At 42.7% G+C, this 13,600-nt stretch overlaps 1 protein-coding gene across 1 annotated transcript in view; it reads right to left on the reverse strand.

Annotated features, from left to right (window-relative positions):
* Window positions 1-7,967: 7,967 nt before the first annotated feature.
* Window positions 7,968-13,600, reverse strand: part of SOWAHB (sosondowah ankyrin repeat domain family member B) — a 31,462-nt gene continuing 25,829 nt past the window's right edge. Inside the window, exon 2 of the mRNA XM_060187914.1 lies at window positions 7,968-8,181. The gene's annotated coding sequence lies outside the window, so the exon portion shown is untranslated. The remainder of the gene's footprint in view (window positions 8,182-13,600) is intronic.

Genomic DNA, 13,600 nt, shown 5'->3' on the forward strand with positions numbered 1-13,600 from the left:
TGCACTAGAGCACTACTCAGCTCTGGTTTCTTTATTTATTTAGCTCTGGCTTATGGTAGTGCTGGGGTATGAACTTGGGACCCAAGAGCATCAGGCATGAGAGGTTTTTTCATAATCATTATGCTGTCTCCTCAGATATATATATATATATACCAGAGCATGTCTCAGCTCTAGTTTATGGCAGTGTGGGAAGTTGAACCTGGGACTTTAGAGATTCGGGCATGAGAGTCTCTCTCTCTCTCTCTTTTTTTTTTTTGCCTACAGGGTTATCACTTAGGCTCAGTACTGGCCCTATGAATCCACTGCTCATGATGGCCTTTTTTTTTTTTTTTCCATTTTATTGGATAGGACTGAGAGAAATTGAGAGAAGAGAGTGATTGAGACGGGGAGAGAAAGATGGACACCCGCAGACCTGCTTCACCGCTTGTGAAGCAGACCCCCTGCAGGTGGGGAGCCATGGGCTTGACCCTGGATCCTTGAGCTGGTCCTTGCTCTTTGTACTATGTAAGTTTATGTGCTACCAGCCAGCCCCTGAGAGTTTCTTTACATAACCGTTATCCTATCTACCCCAGCCCTATTTATTTTATTTTTAAAAAATCATTACTTTCAGGAGTCGGGCGGTAGCGCAGCGAGTTAAGCGCGGGTGGCACAAAGCAGAAGGACCGGCATAAGTATTCCTGTTCGAGCCCCTGGCTCCCCACCTGCAGGAAAGTCTCTTGACAGGCAGTGAAGCAGGTCTGCAGGTGTCTCTCTTTCTCTCCCCCTCTTTGTCTTCCCCTCCTCTCTCCATTTCTGTCTCTCCTATCCAATAACGACATCAATAACAACAATAACATAACAAGGGCAACAAAAGGGAATAAATAAATAAACATTTTAAAAATCATTACTTTCTTTTCTTTTTCCTTTTAAAAAAATTGTATTATTTTATACAACAGAGAAAAACTGAGAGGGAAAGATGGTCAACTTCAACACTTGTGATGCTTTTCCGCTGCAGATGGGGACCAGGGGTTTGAACTTGGTTCCTCACGCAAAGTAACGTGTGCACTCAAGCAGGTGCATCATCACCCAGCCCTTATTTATTTTATTTTAATGAAAGAGATAAACCAGAGCATTGCTCATTTCTGGTTTATGATAATGCTGGGAATTGAACCTGGGACAGTATAGCCTCAGGCATGAGAGTCTTGTTGCATAACTATTATGCTATATATACCAGCCCCCCTTCTTCTTCTAGCGTTTGCCCTTCTTCCGTAGTCAGTCAACAGCGTCAGGCTGAGCCTGATGTAAAGTTTCGAGACCTCCTTTGAATCTGGAGAGGTGGCAGTCGTTGACTATGTGGGTCACAGTCTATCTGTAGCCGCAGGGGCAGTTCGGGTCGTCTCTGGCTCCCCAGCGATGGAACATAGCGGCTCACCGGCCATGGCCTGTTCGATAGCGATTGAGGAGGGCCCAATCATAACGTGCTAGGTCAAAGCCGGGTTGACGCTTGCAGGGGTCTGTGATGAGGTGTTTGTTCTTTACCTCAGCTGACTGCCAACTCTGTTTCCAAGAGTCTGGAACAGAGAAGTTCAGTGTAGGCATAGGGGACCAGATTGGGTGACGAGACGTCAAGCGTTGAACAGGGTGGGCGAAGATATCCGCGTATATTGGCAGGTCCAGTCGAGCGTAGACATGGGAAATGAACTTAGATGATGCCGCACCCCGACGAATATCTGGCGGGGCGATGTTGCTAAGAACTGGCAGCCATGGAACCGGGGTGAAACGGATGGTTCCAGAAATTATCCTCATGAGGAATATAATTTGGAATCGACCAAGTGGACATGGGGGCTACGGAACCATACTGGGGCACAGTATTCTGCAGTGGAATAGCATAATGCCAGAGATGATGATCGTAGTGTGGAAGCGCTCGCGCCCCATGAGGAGCTGGCCAGTCTTGCAATGATGTTATTCCTCGCGCCCACCTTTGCTGCAGTTTTTATGAGATGTTTGTGAAATGACAGAGTGCGATCGACAGTAATGCCAAGATAGAATGGCTGGGCTTCATGCCGGATTCTCGTATCGCCAAGCTGCACATTAAGCTCATGCGAGGCCGAGGCATGGTGTAGATGGAAAACAGATGATACCGTTTTTGCAGTACTAGAGATTAGTCGCCATTTTTTACAGTAATCAGATATCAGAGACATGTCTTTCGTGAGTGTTTCCTCAAGGATGTCGAACTTTGATGCCTGAGTTGCACAGCAGATGTCATCGGCATAGATGAACTTCCTTGAAGAAGTTTCTGGGAGGTCATTGATGTAAATATTAAATAGCGTAGGAGCCAGAACAGAGCCCTGGGGGAGACCACTTGAGACAAGTCTCCATCTGCTAGACTTGTCACCCAGATGCACCCGGAATCTTCTGTTGTGGAGAAGAAACGATATAGTATTGGCCACCCATGGAGGCAGGCATCTTGAGATCTTGACTAGGAGACCACGGTGCCAGACCATGTCATAGGCTGCTGTGAGATCAACAAAGACAGCACCCATCTTTAAATTCTTCTGGAATCCATTTTCAATGTAAGTTGAGAGGGCCAGGGCTTGTTCGCAGGTAGATCTTCCTGGGCGGAAACCAGCTTGGGCGGGTGATAGGAATTTCTCTGTAAGAGGAGAAATACGTGACAGAAGCAGCCTCTCAAGGAGTTTGTAACACACGGAAAGGAGAGAAATTGGTCTATAGCTGGCGGCCAGTGTTGGGTCTTTCTTTGGTTTCAAAACCGCTATAATCTTCGCACGACGCCAAACTTTGGGCATAGACTCAGATTCCAAGATGTGGGACAGGAATGAAGCGAGCCACTTCTTTGCCGTGGGACCCAGGTTAAGAATGAGTTCTGGGGTGATGTTATCATAGCCAGCAGCTGTTCCCGGTTTAACCCTCTTCAAAGCGTCTTCCGGTTCAGACAGTGTAAAGGGAGAGAGTTTTGGAGATGGACAAGATAACCGGAAGTGGGATGACCACTCGTGGGAAATTTCTCTTTTCCAGACTGGGTCGATCTTAGCATGTCCAACTTGAGTTAGGTGACTGGCCACTGAGTTTGGAGATATGGGAGGATGGGAGATGGGAGGGGGTTGGCTACCGGCACCCAGTCTGTGAAGAAGCTTCCAGGCCTTCCTACTTGAGTGGATGAAGTTCAGACTTTCCGTGAGTTGTTGCCAGCGGGCTTGGCATGCTGCATCCAGGGAGGCAATGAGATGGTCAGCCACATCTGGGTCGCCCGACTCATCATACTGCTTTACCAGCCCCCCATAAATATATTTTTATTCATTTTTATTAGTGATTTAATAATGATTAACAAGACAGTAAGATAACAGGGGTACAATTCCACACATTTCCTACCACCAGAGTTCTGCATCCCATCCCCTAAATTGGAAGCTTCCCTATTTGTTATCCCTCTCTGGGAGTATGGACCAAAATTCTTTTTATTTAAAAAAAATTTTATTTATTTATTAATGAGAAAAATATGAGGAGAGAGAGAACCAGACATCACTCTGGTACACACTAGTGCTGCTGAGGATTGAACTCAAGACCTCATGCTTGAGAATCCAATACTTTATCCACTGTGCCACCTCCCAGTCCACTGGACCAAATTTCTTTATGGGATACAGAAGGTGGACCAAATAAGTATTATTTTAATAAAATGAATTCACAGCTGGAAAATTTAAAGAATGAGTTGTGTGCATGAGAAAGAATGTAAAGAACTTACACTCTTTCCAGAGACAACAATGAGCATAACCATTGCACTCATTTAGATGACTTTTAGTGATGCACCTGTACGTGCACACACTCACAAACACATGAGCAGTTTGGACACTAACACTGTCTGGAGAATGAATTATATTTAAATATTTTATGTATTTATCTATTTTCATGGGAGAGTTACAGAGATAAAGATACAGAGATAGATAAAGACAGAGATAAGAAACCAGAGCACTGCTCAGCTGGGGGTTGAACTGGGGATTGAACTGTGAATCTCAGAGCCTCAAGCCTGAAAGTCTTTTGCATAACCTTTATGTTGTTTCCCTTGCCCTCTCTCCATTTTTTTAATGTAGCACCAGGAAATAAGATCAGGACCTTCTATATGCACTGTACCACTAAGCAATCTCCCTGAGCCATCTTTATTTTAGAAAAAGAGAGAGCAGGAGCACGACAGCATCACTTCACCACCTACAGAGCACCCCTAGTGATGTTCATAATATTTCTGTGTGGTCTCAGGGCTCAGTTCCAGTACTTTGTGCATAGTTAGGCAAGCACTCCATTAGGGGAGCTGTCTCCTAGCTATCTTCTTCAAATGCAGAAACGGGTTTAGAGAAGTTAAGTGATTTGCTTAAACAAACAAACAAACAAAAAAACAAATGGCAAGATACAGGTGGAAAGGCAGAGACAATAGTGAGAGTGGTGGCATAAGGAACTTTGAAGAGCTGTTCTCCCACAAAAATGAGAACACTGGAAAAAAAAAAAGAAAGAAAAATCAAGGGGCCAGGTGGTGACACACCTGGTTGAATGCACATGTTACAATGCGAAAGAACTGGATGTTCAAGCCCCTGTCTCCACGTGCCTCTAGGGTGCTTTGCAAGAGGTGAAGCAATGCTGCAACTGTCTCTCTGTCTGTCTCCCTCTATACCATCCCATTCCCTCTCTATTTCTGGCTGCCTCGGTCCAATAAATAAATTTTTAAAAAGAAAAAAGAAAGGGGTGAGGCGGTAGCACAATGGGTTAAGCGCACATGGCACAAAGCACAAGGGCCTGAGTAAAGATCCCAGTTCGAGCCTCAGCTGCAGGGGAGTTGCTTCACAAGCAGTGAAGCAGGTCTGCAGGTATCTATCTTTCTCTCCCCCTCTCTGTCTTCCCGTCCTCTCTTGATTTCTCTCTGTCCTATCAAACAACGACAGCAATAACAACAACAACAACAACAATGATAAATAATAAGGGCAACAAAAGGAAAAATTGCCTCCATGAGCAGTGGATATGTAGTGCAGGCACAAATCCCCAGTAATAACCTTGCAGGCAAAAAATAAAATAAAAAAGAAAAAGAAAAATCAATAATAGCTTTTTCAGAACTTTGGAAATTTACCAGAGGGGCATTACTTTACAAAAAATGGCTAAGCAGCTAGCATGTGACTCACATAGTAGGGCACATACACTACGATGCATGAGGACCCAGGCAACATGTATGTTCAACTGGATGTGCCACCACCCAGCCCTCATCATGTGTAAGGACCCTGGGCCACTACATGGGAGCACTTGCTGGGTGGAGACTTTATGAGCCATGGTGTCTCTCCTCTTCTCTGTCTACTCTGTATCTGAAAGTTTAAAAAAAAAAATGGCCACCAGGAGCAGTGGAGTGATGCAGGCATTGAATCCCAGCAACATACCAGGTGGGGGGAAAAAGAAAAAAAAAGTTGAATCTCAGCAAGCACAGTGAGGTCAGTGGCATTTTCACTTGCCCTGTTTATACCTTCTTCCCCCAACTCTGTAGAAGCATTGATAATAACTAACCCCATGCTCATGGCAAAATCCAGCAGCCTGGCAGTCACTGGGGAGAGCAGGATGCATCTAGAACTTACCAAAACACCTTTCTCAGAGAATTATAATTATTAGACATGTCTGACAGTTCCCTCAGAAAACTATCTTTTCTAGGGCTTTACCTTAATTTGAACTGATTCAAAACAGTTTTTCTGCAGGGACATTTGTCATAAAACAATCAATAGCAATTGTTTCACATCATAACGGTCTGAGGCAGTGTTAACAATTGCCACAAACAAGAAGCTCACAGGAAAACTTAAAAGGAAAAGTCAGGAATGTGATATTCATAAAGGGATTTGCAAAGGCCCAATATACTCTAGAGAGCTAGGGTATGACGGTAGGGCTGTGTGTATACCTAGGAGACATCCAAACAAATGAAAAGCTATCTGTAGCTTTCATGGATTGGAGGATTCATTTGTAGAGTTGACAAAACTCAACTCAAATTGATCAGGATTCAAAGCAGTCCCTGTCAAAACTCCAGGTCCTAGCCTTCACCCACTCCACCCCCCTCTCTCAGGGGTCTGCATGCCTATAAAGTATATATTTTCCTCTTTTCTTTTTTTTTATTTTTTAAATTTTTTTTCTTTTTTATTTAAGAAAGGATTAATTAACAGAACCATAGGATAGGAGGAGTACAACTCCACACAATTCCCACCACCCAATCTCCATATCCCACCCCCTCCCCTGATAGCTTTCCCATTCTCTATCCCTCTGGGAGCATGGACTCAGGGTCATTGTGGGTTGCAGAAGGTAGAAGGTCTGGCTTCTGTAATTGCTTCCCCGCTGAACATGGGCGTTGACTGGTCGGTCCATACTCCCAGTCTGCCTCTCTCTTTCCCTAGTAGGGTGGGTTTCTGGGGAAGCAGAGCTCCAGGACACATTGGTGGGGTCTTCAGTCCAGGGAAGCCTGGCTGGCATCCTGGTGGCATCTGGAACCTGGTGACTGAGTAATGAAGCTGAAGGGTTGTCATTCCACATGTGAAGTCTCTGGATACAATCTGAAGTGAAGCATGTTGAGGTGGCATTCGTTGCGTTGGTTAGGTTGTGATCGGCAGATGCAATATTATTTGATATGGATTGGGAGAGGCATACGGGAAAGTGGGCCCTATCCAAGGGTTCCAGGACTGGGGGAAGTAGAGGCTCTATAGTGGAGATGTGAGGTTCCTGCTGTCTTAGGGTTCAAAAAGACAATGGATAGTTAATGTTATCATCACATTAATTGGTAATTGGGTTAACTTTGAAAAGTCCTTTTGTTAGGGTTTTCTGTACAGTACCCAATAGCTGTGCTATTGGTTGCTTCTGATCTACTTGGTCTAGGCTTTTGAGAGAGTCTGCATATCAATTACACAGCCTATATATTAAAAAGATTCAGTCTGTATTTTAAAAAACTTCGAGACATATAATTAATTTTCCCCCTCTCATATTAATTAACTAGTGATTTATATGACTATATTTTACTAGGACTATACATAAACACCATTCCCACCACCAAAAGACTGTGACCCATCCCTCCCACCCACTCCCACCCCCCACTGGCCCAGGAAGCTGCATGTCTACCCCTCACCACAGGGTTTTTACTTTGGTGCCCTACTTACAATTTGATCAGGTCCTGCTTTTAGTTTCCCTTTCAGATCTTCTTACTCAACTTCTGTTGATGAGTGGGATCATCCCATACTCATCTTTATCTTTCTGACTTAGCTCACTTAACATAATTCCTTCTAGCTCTGTCCAAGATGGGTCAGAGATGGTGGGTTCAATGGAATACTATAGCTGCATAGTATTCCGTTGTGTATATATACCACAGCTTCCTCAGCCACTTATCTGTTGTTGGGCACCTGGGTTGCTTCCAGGTTTTAGCTATTATGAATTGTGCTGCTATGAACATAGGAGTACACACCTCTTTTTGGTTGGGTGTTATGGAGTCCTTGGGGTATAATCCCAGGAGAGGAATTACTGGATCATATGGAAGGTCCATGTCTAGCCTTGTGAGAGTTTTCCAGACTGCTCTCCACAGAGGCTGTACCAATTTACATTCCCACCAGCAATGTAAAAGGGTTCCTCTGTCCCCACAGCCTCTCCAGCATTTGTTGCTGCTGTTCTTTTTGATGTATGCCTTGCTTACAGGAGTGAGGTGGTATCTTAGTGTTGTCTTAATTTGCATTTCTCTGACAATCAGTGACCTAGAGCAGTTTTTCATATGTTTGTTAGCCTTTTGGATCTCCTCTGAGGTGAATGTTTTGTTCATATCCTCTGCCCATTTTTGGATGGGGTCATTTGCTTTTTTGGTGCTAAGTTTGCTGAGCTCTTTATATATTTTGGTGATTAGTTTCTTGTCTGATGTAGGGCATGTGAAGATCTTCTCCCATTCTGTGAGGGGTCTCTTTGTGTGATAGTTTCTTTGGATGTGCAGAAGCTTTTCAATTTGATGTAGTCCCATTGGTTTGTTTCTGCTTTAGTCTTCCTTGTAATTGGGTTTGATTCATCAAAGATGTCCTTGAGGTGTAGGTGGGAAACTGTTTTACCAATGTTTTCCTCTCTTTTCTATCCCTGCTTCATCTCAATAAAACCTCATCTCCTTGAAAAAACAAATTCGGGGTCTCTTTTTGCAGAAATTGTCAAGTCAATCTGAAAATTCATATGGAAATACAAGGCATTCAGAATAGAGAAGACATTCTTAAAAAGAAGAGTAATTTCAAAAGCTACTACGGAACTATAATAATCCATTCAGTGAGACAACAGCACAAGGATAATTGCATAGATAAGTGGAATTGAATTCAAAGTCCAGAAATAATCACATTCATGGTCAATTGATTTCAGCAAAGCTGCCAAGACAATTCAGTGGAGAGAATTGCCCTTTAACAAGTGGGGCTGGCACCACTCTAAATCCATGTACAAAAGAATGGAATGAGAGGCTAGGTGGTGGTGCATATGGTTGAGCGCACATGTTACTAAATGCAAGCATCTACGTTCAAGCCTCTGGTCCCCACCTGCAGGAGGGAAGCTTCACAATTAGTGAAGTATAGTGAAGCAGTGCTTCAGTTCCCTTTTCTCTCTCAATTTCTCTCTGATGAAAAAAAAAATGGAGTAGGACAGTTGACAATAATACACCCAATAGAGCATATATGTTACCACACTTGAGGACCAAGGTTCAAACCACTGGTCTCTACATGCAGGGAAGACATGGTCCACAAATGGTGGAGCAGTGCTGCAAGTGTCTCCCTTTCTCTCCACCCTCTCTCAATATTTCTCTCTGTCTCTATCAGAAAAAGAAAGGGGAAAAGCAATTACAGAAGCCAGTCCTTCCACCTTCCGTAACCCATAATGACCCTGGGTCCATACTCCCAGAGGGATAAAGAATAGGGAAGCTGGGCTGGGGAGACAGCATAATTGTTATACAAACAGACTTTCATGCTTGAGGCTCCTAAGTCCCAAGTTCAATCCCCCGCACCACCAGAAGCCAGAGCTGAGCAGTGCTCTGGTGTTTCTCTCTGTGTGTCTCTCTCTGCATCTCTCTCAAAAATAAAATTAATTTAAAATATCCATTAAAGAATAGGGAAGCTATCAGGGGAGGGAGTGGGATACAGAGTTCTGGTGGTGGGAATTGTATGGAGTTGTACCCCTCTTATCCTATAGTTTTGTTAGTGTTTCCTTTTTATAAATAAAAAATTTTTTAAAAGAGAACAAAGAAAAGGAAAGAAGAAAAGTCCACTAGAAATGGTGGAGTAATAATTCCATGCCCCAATAACAAATGTGGTGGGAAAAAAAAATAGTAGTAGGTGAGACAGTTCCCTGGGAAGGCACTCACTTTGCCATACACACAATCCAGGTTCAAGCCCTCAGCCCCAATAGCACTGGGAGAAGCTTCTGTACTCTAGTTTGTCTGTCTGTCTGTCTCTCTTGCTCACTCTATCACTCCCTTTCTAGCTGAAAAAAAGTCAGCCTCAAATGATAAAGTGCCAATGCTGACAAGACAAAAAAAAAAAAAAAAAAAAACAGAGCACTAATCACATCTGTCTTATGTGGTTCACCGGATTGAACCTGGGACTTCAGAGCCTCAGGGATAAGAGCCTCTTTGCATAACCATTATGCTTTCTACGTAGCCCTAGAAAACAAGTCTTTATTTACAATGGCTGCAAAATGAAATGGAAGCATATCCGCAAAAGAATAAAAGCAAACTGTATCTTATTAAACTTTAAAGCTTTTATGATGCAAATGACTGACTAAGAAAGCAGTGACACCCCACAGAATAGTGGAAAATATTTGTAAGAGAGGGCTGAGGAGACAGCATAATGGTTCTGCAAAAGACTCTCATGCCTGAGGCCCCCAGGTTCCAGCACCACAATGAGCCAGAGCTATGCAGTGCTCCAGTCTCTTTCTTCCTGTCTTTCTCTCTGTACCGTTCTCTCATTAAAATAATAATAATAAAAATATTTTTTAAAAAGTAAGTTATACATCTGATAAAAGACTACTATCCAGAATATATAAATAACTGACACAACACAACACTTAAAAAAATATCTCAGAGGAGTCGGGCGGTAGCGCAGCGGTTTAAGCGCACGTGGCGCAAAGCACAAGGACCGGCATAAGGATCCCGGTTCGAACCCCGGCTCCCCACCTGCAGGGAAGATGCTTCACAGATGGTGAAGCAGGTCTGCAGGTGTCTATCTTTCTCTCCCCCTCTCTGTCTTCCCCTCCTCTCTCCATTTCTCTCTGTCCTATCCAACAACAACAACATCAATAATAACTACAACAATAAAACAAGGACAACAAAAGGGAATAAATAAATAAATATTTTTTAAAATTTTTAATTAAAAAAAAAATCTCAGTGGTCCGGGAGGTGGTGCATTGATAAAGCTTCAGATTCTCAAGCATAAGGTCCTGAGTTTGATCCCTGGCAGCACATGTGCCAGAGTGATGTCTGGTTCTTTCTCTTTCCTCCTATCTTTCTCACAAATAAATAAATAAAATATTTTTAAAATCTCATAACCCACTTACAAAATGGGAAAAGTATTTGAACAGATTTCAAAGAACATATATAAATGGCAAATAAATGCATACAATGTTCAATGTTGTTAATAACTAAAGAAGTGAAAATTAAAACTACAGTAAAATACCACCTCATAACTACCAGGACAGAAATATTTAAATATATATAATAACAAGCATTACTAAAGAATGTGGTGCAACTGGAATCTTCAGATATTGTTGGTGGGAATATAAACTGATTCACTTTTGAAAATGGTGAAATCTCTAAAAATAACAATATGACTGAGAATTGAAAGCATATATTCACACAAAAAATTGTACACAAATGTTCATTACTTATAATGAACATTTAGCAGCATTATTTATAATGTGAAAATAGACCTCATAATATGAATTAATTAATAAGCAAAATATAGTGTTCTATTAGTTATTAAAAGAAATAAAGTACATATATATATACATATACATATATACTATAGCCTAAGTGAAACTTGAAAGCACTGTACTAATTTAAGAATCTAGAAGGAGCCTAGATGGCAGCAGGTTTACAGGACTTGCTTTTCTTTGCTTCTGCAACAAACCCAACAATAAACATGGAAAAGCCCACAGAGAAACAAGGTCACACTTCAGATGAACTAACAACAAAGGACATAAGTCCAGCTTCTAGGCAGTGAGGACACAGAAAAAACTCTCCCTCAGAGGTAAAGATCCTCCTGACCCTCTCAGTTCCCCTGACCCCACTCAATCCCATTCAGCTGCCTCCACAGCACCACCAGTGCCTTGGTCTGAATGCCACCACAGCTGCCAGCCCAGCCCAAGCAGTCACTATGTTCACTATTCCTCCACTACAACTCTGTGCCCACAGCCTTATAACAGTGGGAAAAGAGAAATGAAAACTATAATCCAGGCGGGAACAGCAACAGCAGCAACTTGTAAACAGTCATTTTGGATCTCAGTTTCCATAGCAGCAGGACCTTGGAGGTGGAGTCATGGAGCAGGCCCCGCCCCCTTTACTGTGCTCAGCCTGCTTGAGTTTGTTTTCCCACCAATATGGATGCACCAGCTATCTCGATTTCTGGTCTCGTGTAATCTGGTGCTCTAGCTGCTGCCAGGCCCTTGCTTTTGCTTGTTTTGTTTTTACTTTATTTTTCTCCTTTGTTTACTTTTTGTTTTTATTCAATAGGACAGAGTGAAATTGGGAGGGGAGGAGGAGATAGAGAGGGAAATAGAGACTACTGCAGCACTGCTTCATAGCTTGTGAAGCTTCCCTCCTGCAGGTGGGGACAGGGAGCTTACACCTGTGCTCCATCAACTATTTCTCTTTTCATTTATTTTCTTTTATTGAGAGAGAGAGAGAGAGAGAGAAAGAGACAGAGACCAACCAAAGCACTGTTCAGCTCTGACTTAAGGTGATGCTAGGGATTGAACCTGAGATCTCAGAGCTTCAGACATGACCATTATGCATAACCATTATGCTGTCTCCCCAGCCCTCAGCCAGGCACTTGTGACTACAAGTCCATGGCCACTGCTCTGACCCATTCAAATGCAAACTGCTGCCCTAAATTCCACATAAAATCAAGCATGACAGGAAGGTAAGAGTCAGCTACAATGATGGACCAAGACTGCAGCTTGAAGAAAGCTTCAAAGTCAATAAAGCTATAAGAACCTCCTAAAGAAACAAGTGCCCTCAATAGACAATAGAAGGAATAACTAAATAAGTTCTGTAGACATTAACAAATAATAATGTTCAAAAGAATCTAGAATAATGCAGAAATTGTATTATAGGGGCCTGGCAGAGGCAAACCTGGTTAAGCACAATCAAGGTTACAGCGCCGGCTCCCCTTCTGCAGGGGGAAGCTATACAAGTGGTGAAGCAGGTCTGCAGATGTCTTTCTTCTCTCCTCTCTGTCTCCCCTTCCTTTCTCAATTTCTGTCTGTCCTATCTAATAGGAATTAGGAAAAGAAAAGAGAGAGAGAGAGAGAGAGAGAGAGAGAAATGTCCACTGGCAGCAGTGGATTTATAGTACCAACATCAAGCCTGAGTGATAACCCTGGTAGGTAGGTAAGCAGGTAGGAAGGAAGGAAGGAAGGAAGGAAGGAAGGAAGGAAGGAAGGAGGAAGAAGGAGAAAGAGAGAAAGAGAGAGAAATAGGAAAGAAACTATACCATACTGATTATAACTATTCAAAAAAGACAAACTCCCAAACATATGGCAACAAATATATCAAAATGCTAATGATGATATGGTTACTATGGTTTTTCTCTTTCATCTCACTTTCTAGTTTTTTTGCAACTTCGTATATTTTTTTATTTTTTAATTATTTATTTATTTCCCTTTTGTTGCCCTTGTTTCTTATTGTTGTAGTTATTGTTGCTGTTATTGATGTCATCATTGTTAGATAGGACAGAGAGAAATGGAGAGAGGAGGGGAAGACCGAGAAGGGGAGAGAAAGATAGACAGACACCTGCAGACCTGCTTCACCACCTGTGAAGCGACTCCCCTGCAGGTGTGGGAGCCAGAGGCTGGAACCAGGATCCTTACTCTGGTCCTTGCACTTTGCACCACATGCGCTTAACCTACTGTGCTGCCACCCAACTCACTTTCTAAATATTAAATATGATTTTATTACCATTATATATTTTTCTTTCTATTACTTTATTCTTAATTGATAAGCTAGAGAAAAATTGAGAAAGGTGGGAAAGACAGAGAGGGAGAGAGAGAGACACCTGCAGACCTGCTTCACCAATCGTGACACTTCACTTCTACAGGTGGTGATGGGGCTTGAAGCCAGATCCTTGAGCATGTCAGTGTGTGTGTGTGTGTGTGTGTGTGCACAGGCAAATGTGCCACCAGCCAGCCAGCCCCCACCACTGTAGTTTTTTTTAATAGCATAAACATTGGAACAAATAACAAGAAAAGTTTTTTTAAGTTCATATGACTGGGGCCTGCTGATGGTGCAGCTGGCTTAGTAGACATGTTACTATGTGCAAGACCAGGGTTCAAGGCGCTCATCCCCATGTGCCAGGAGGAAGCTTCATGAGTAGTGGAGCAGTGCTAA

Source organism: Erinaceus europaeus, chromosome 3, assembly GCF_950295315.1.
Source record: "Erinaceus europaeus chromosome 3, mEriEur2.1, whole genome shotgun sequence".
Classification (NCBI taxonomy): domain Eukaryota; kingdom Metazoa; phylum Chordata; class Mammalia; order Eulipotyphla; family Erinaceidae; genus Erinaceus; species Erinaceus europaeus.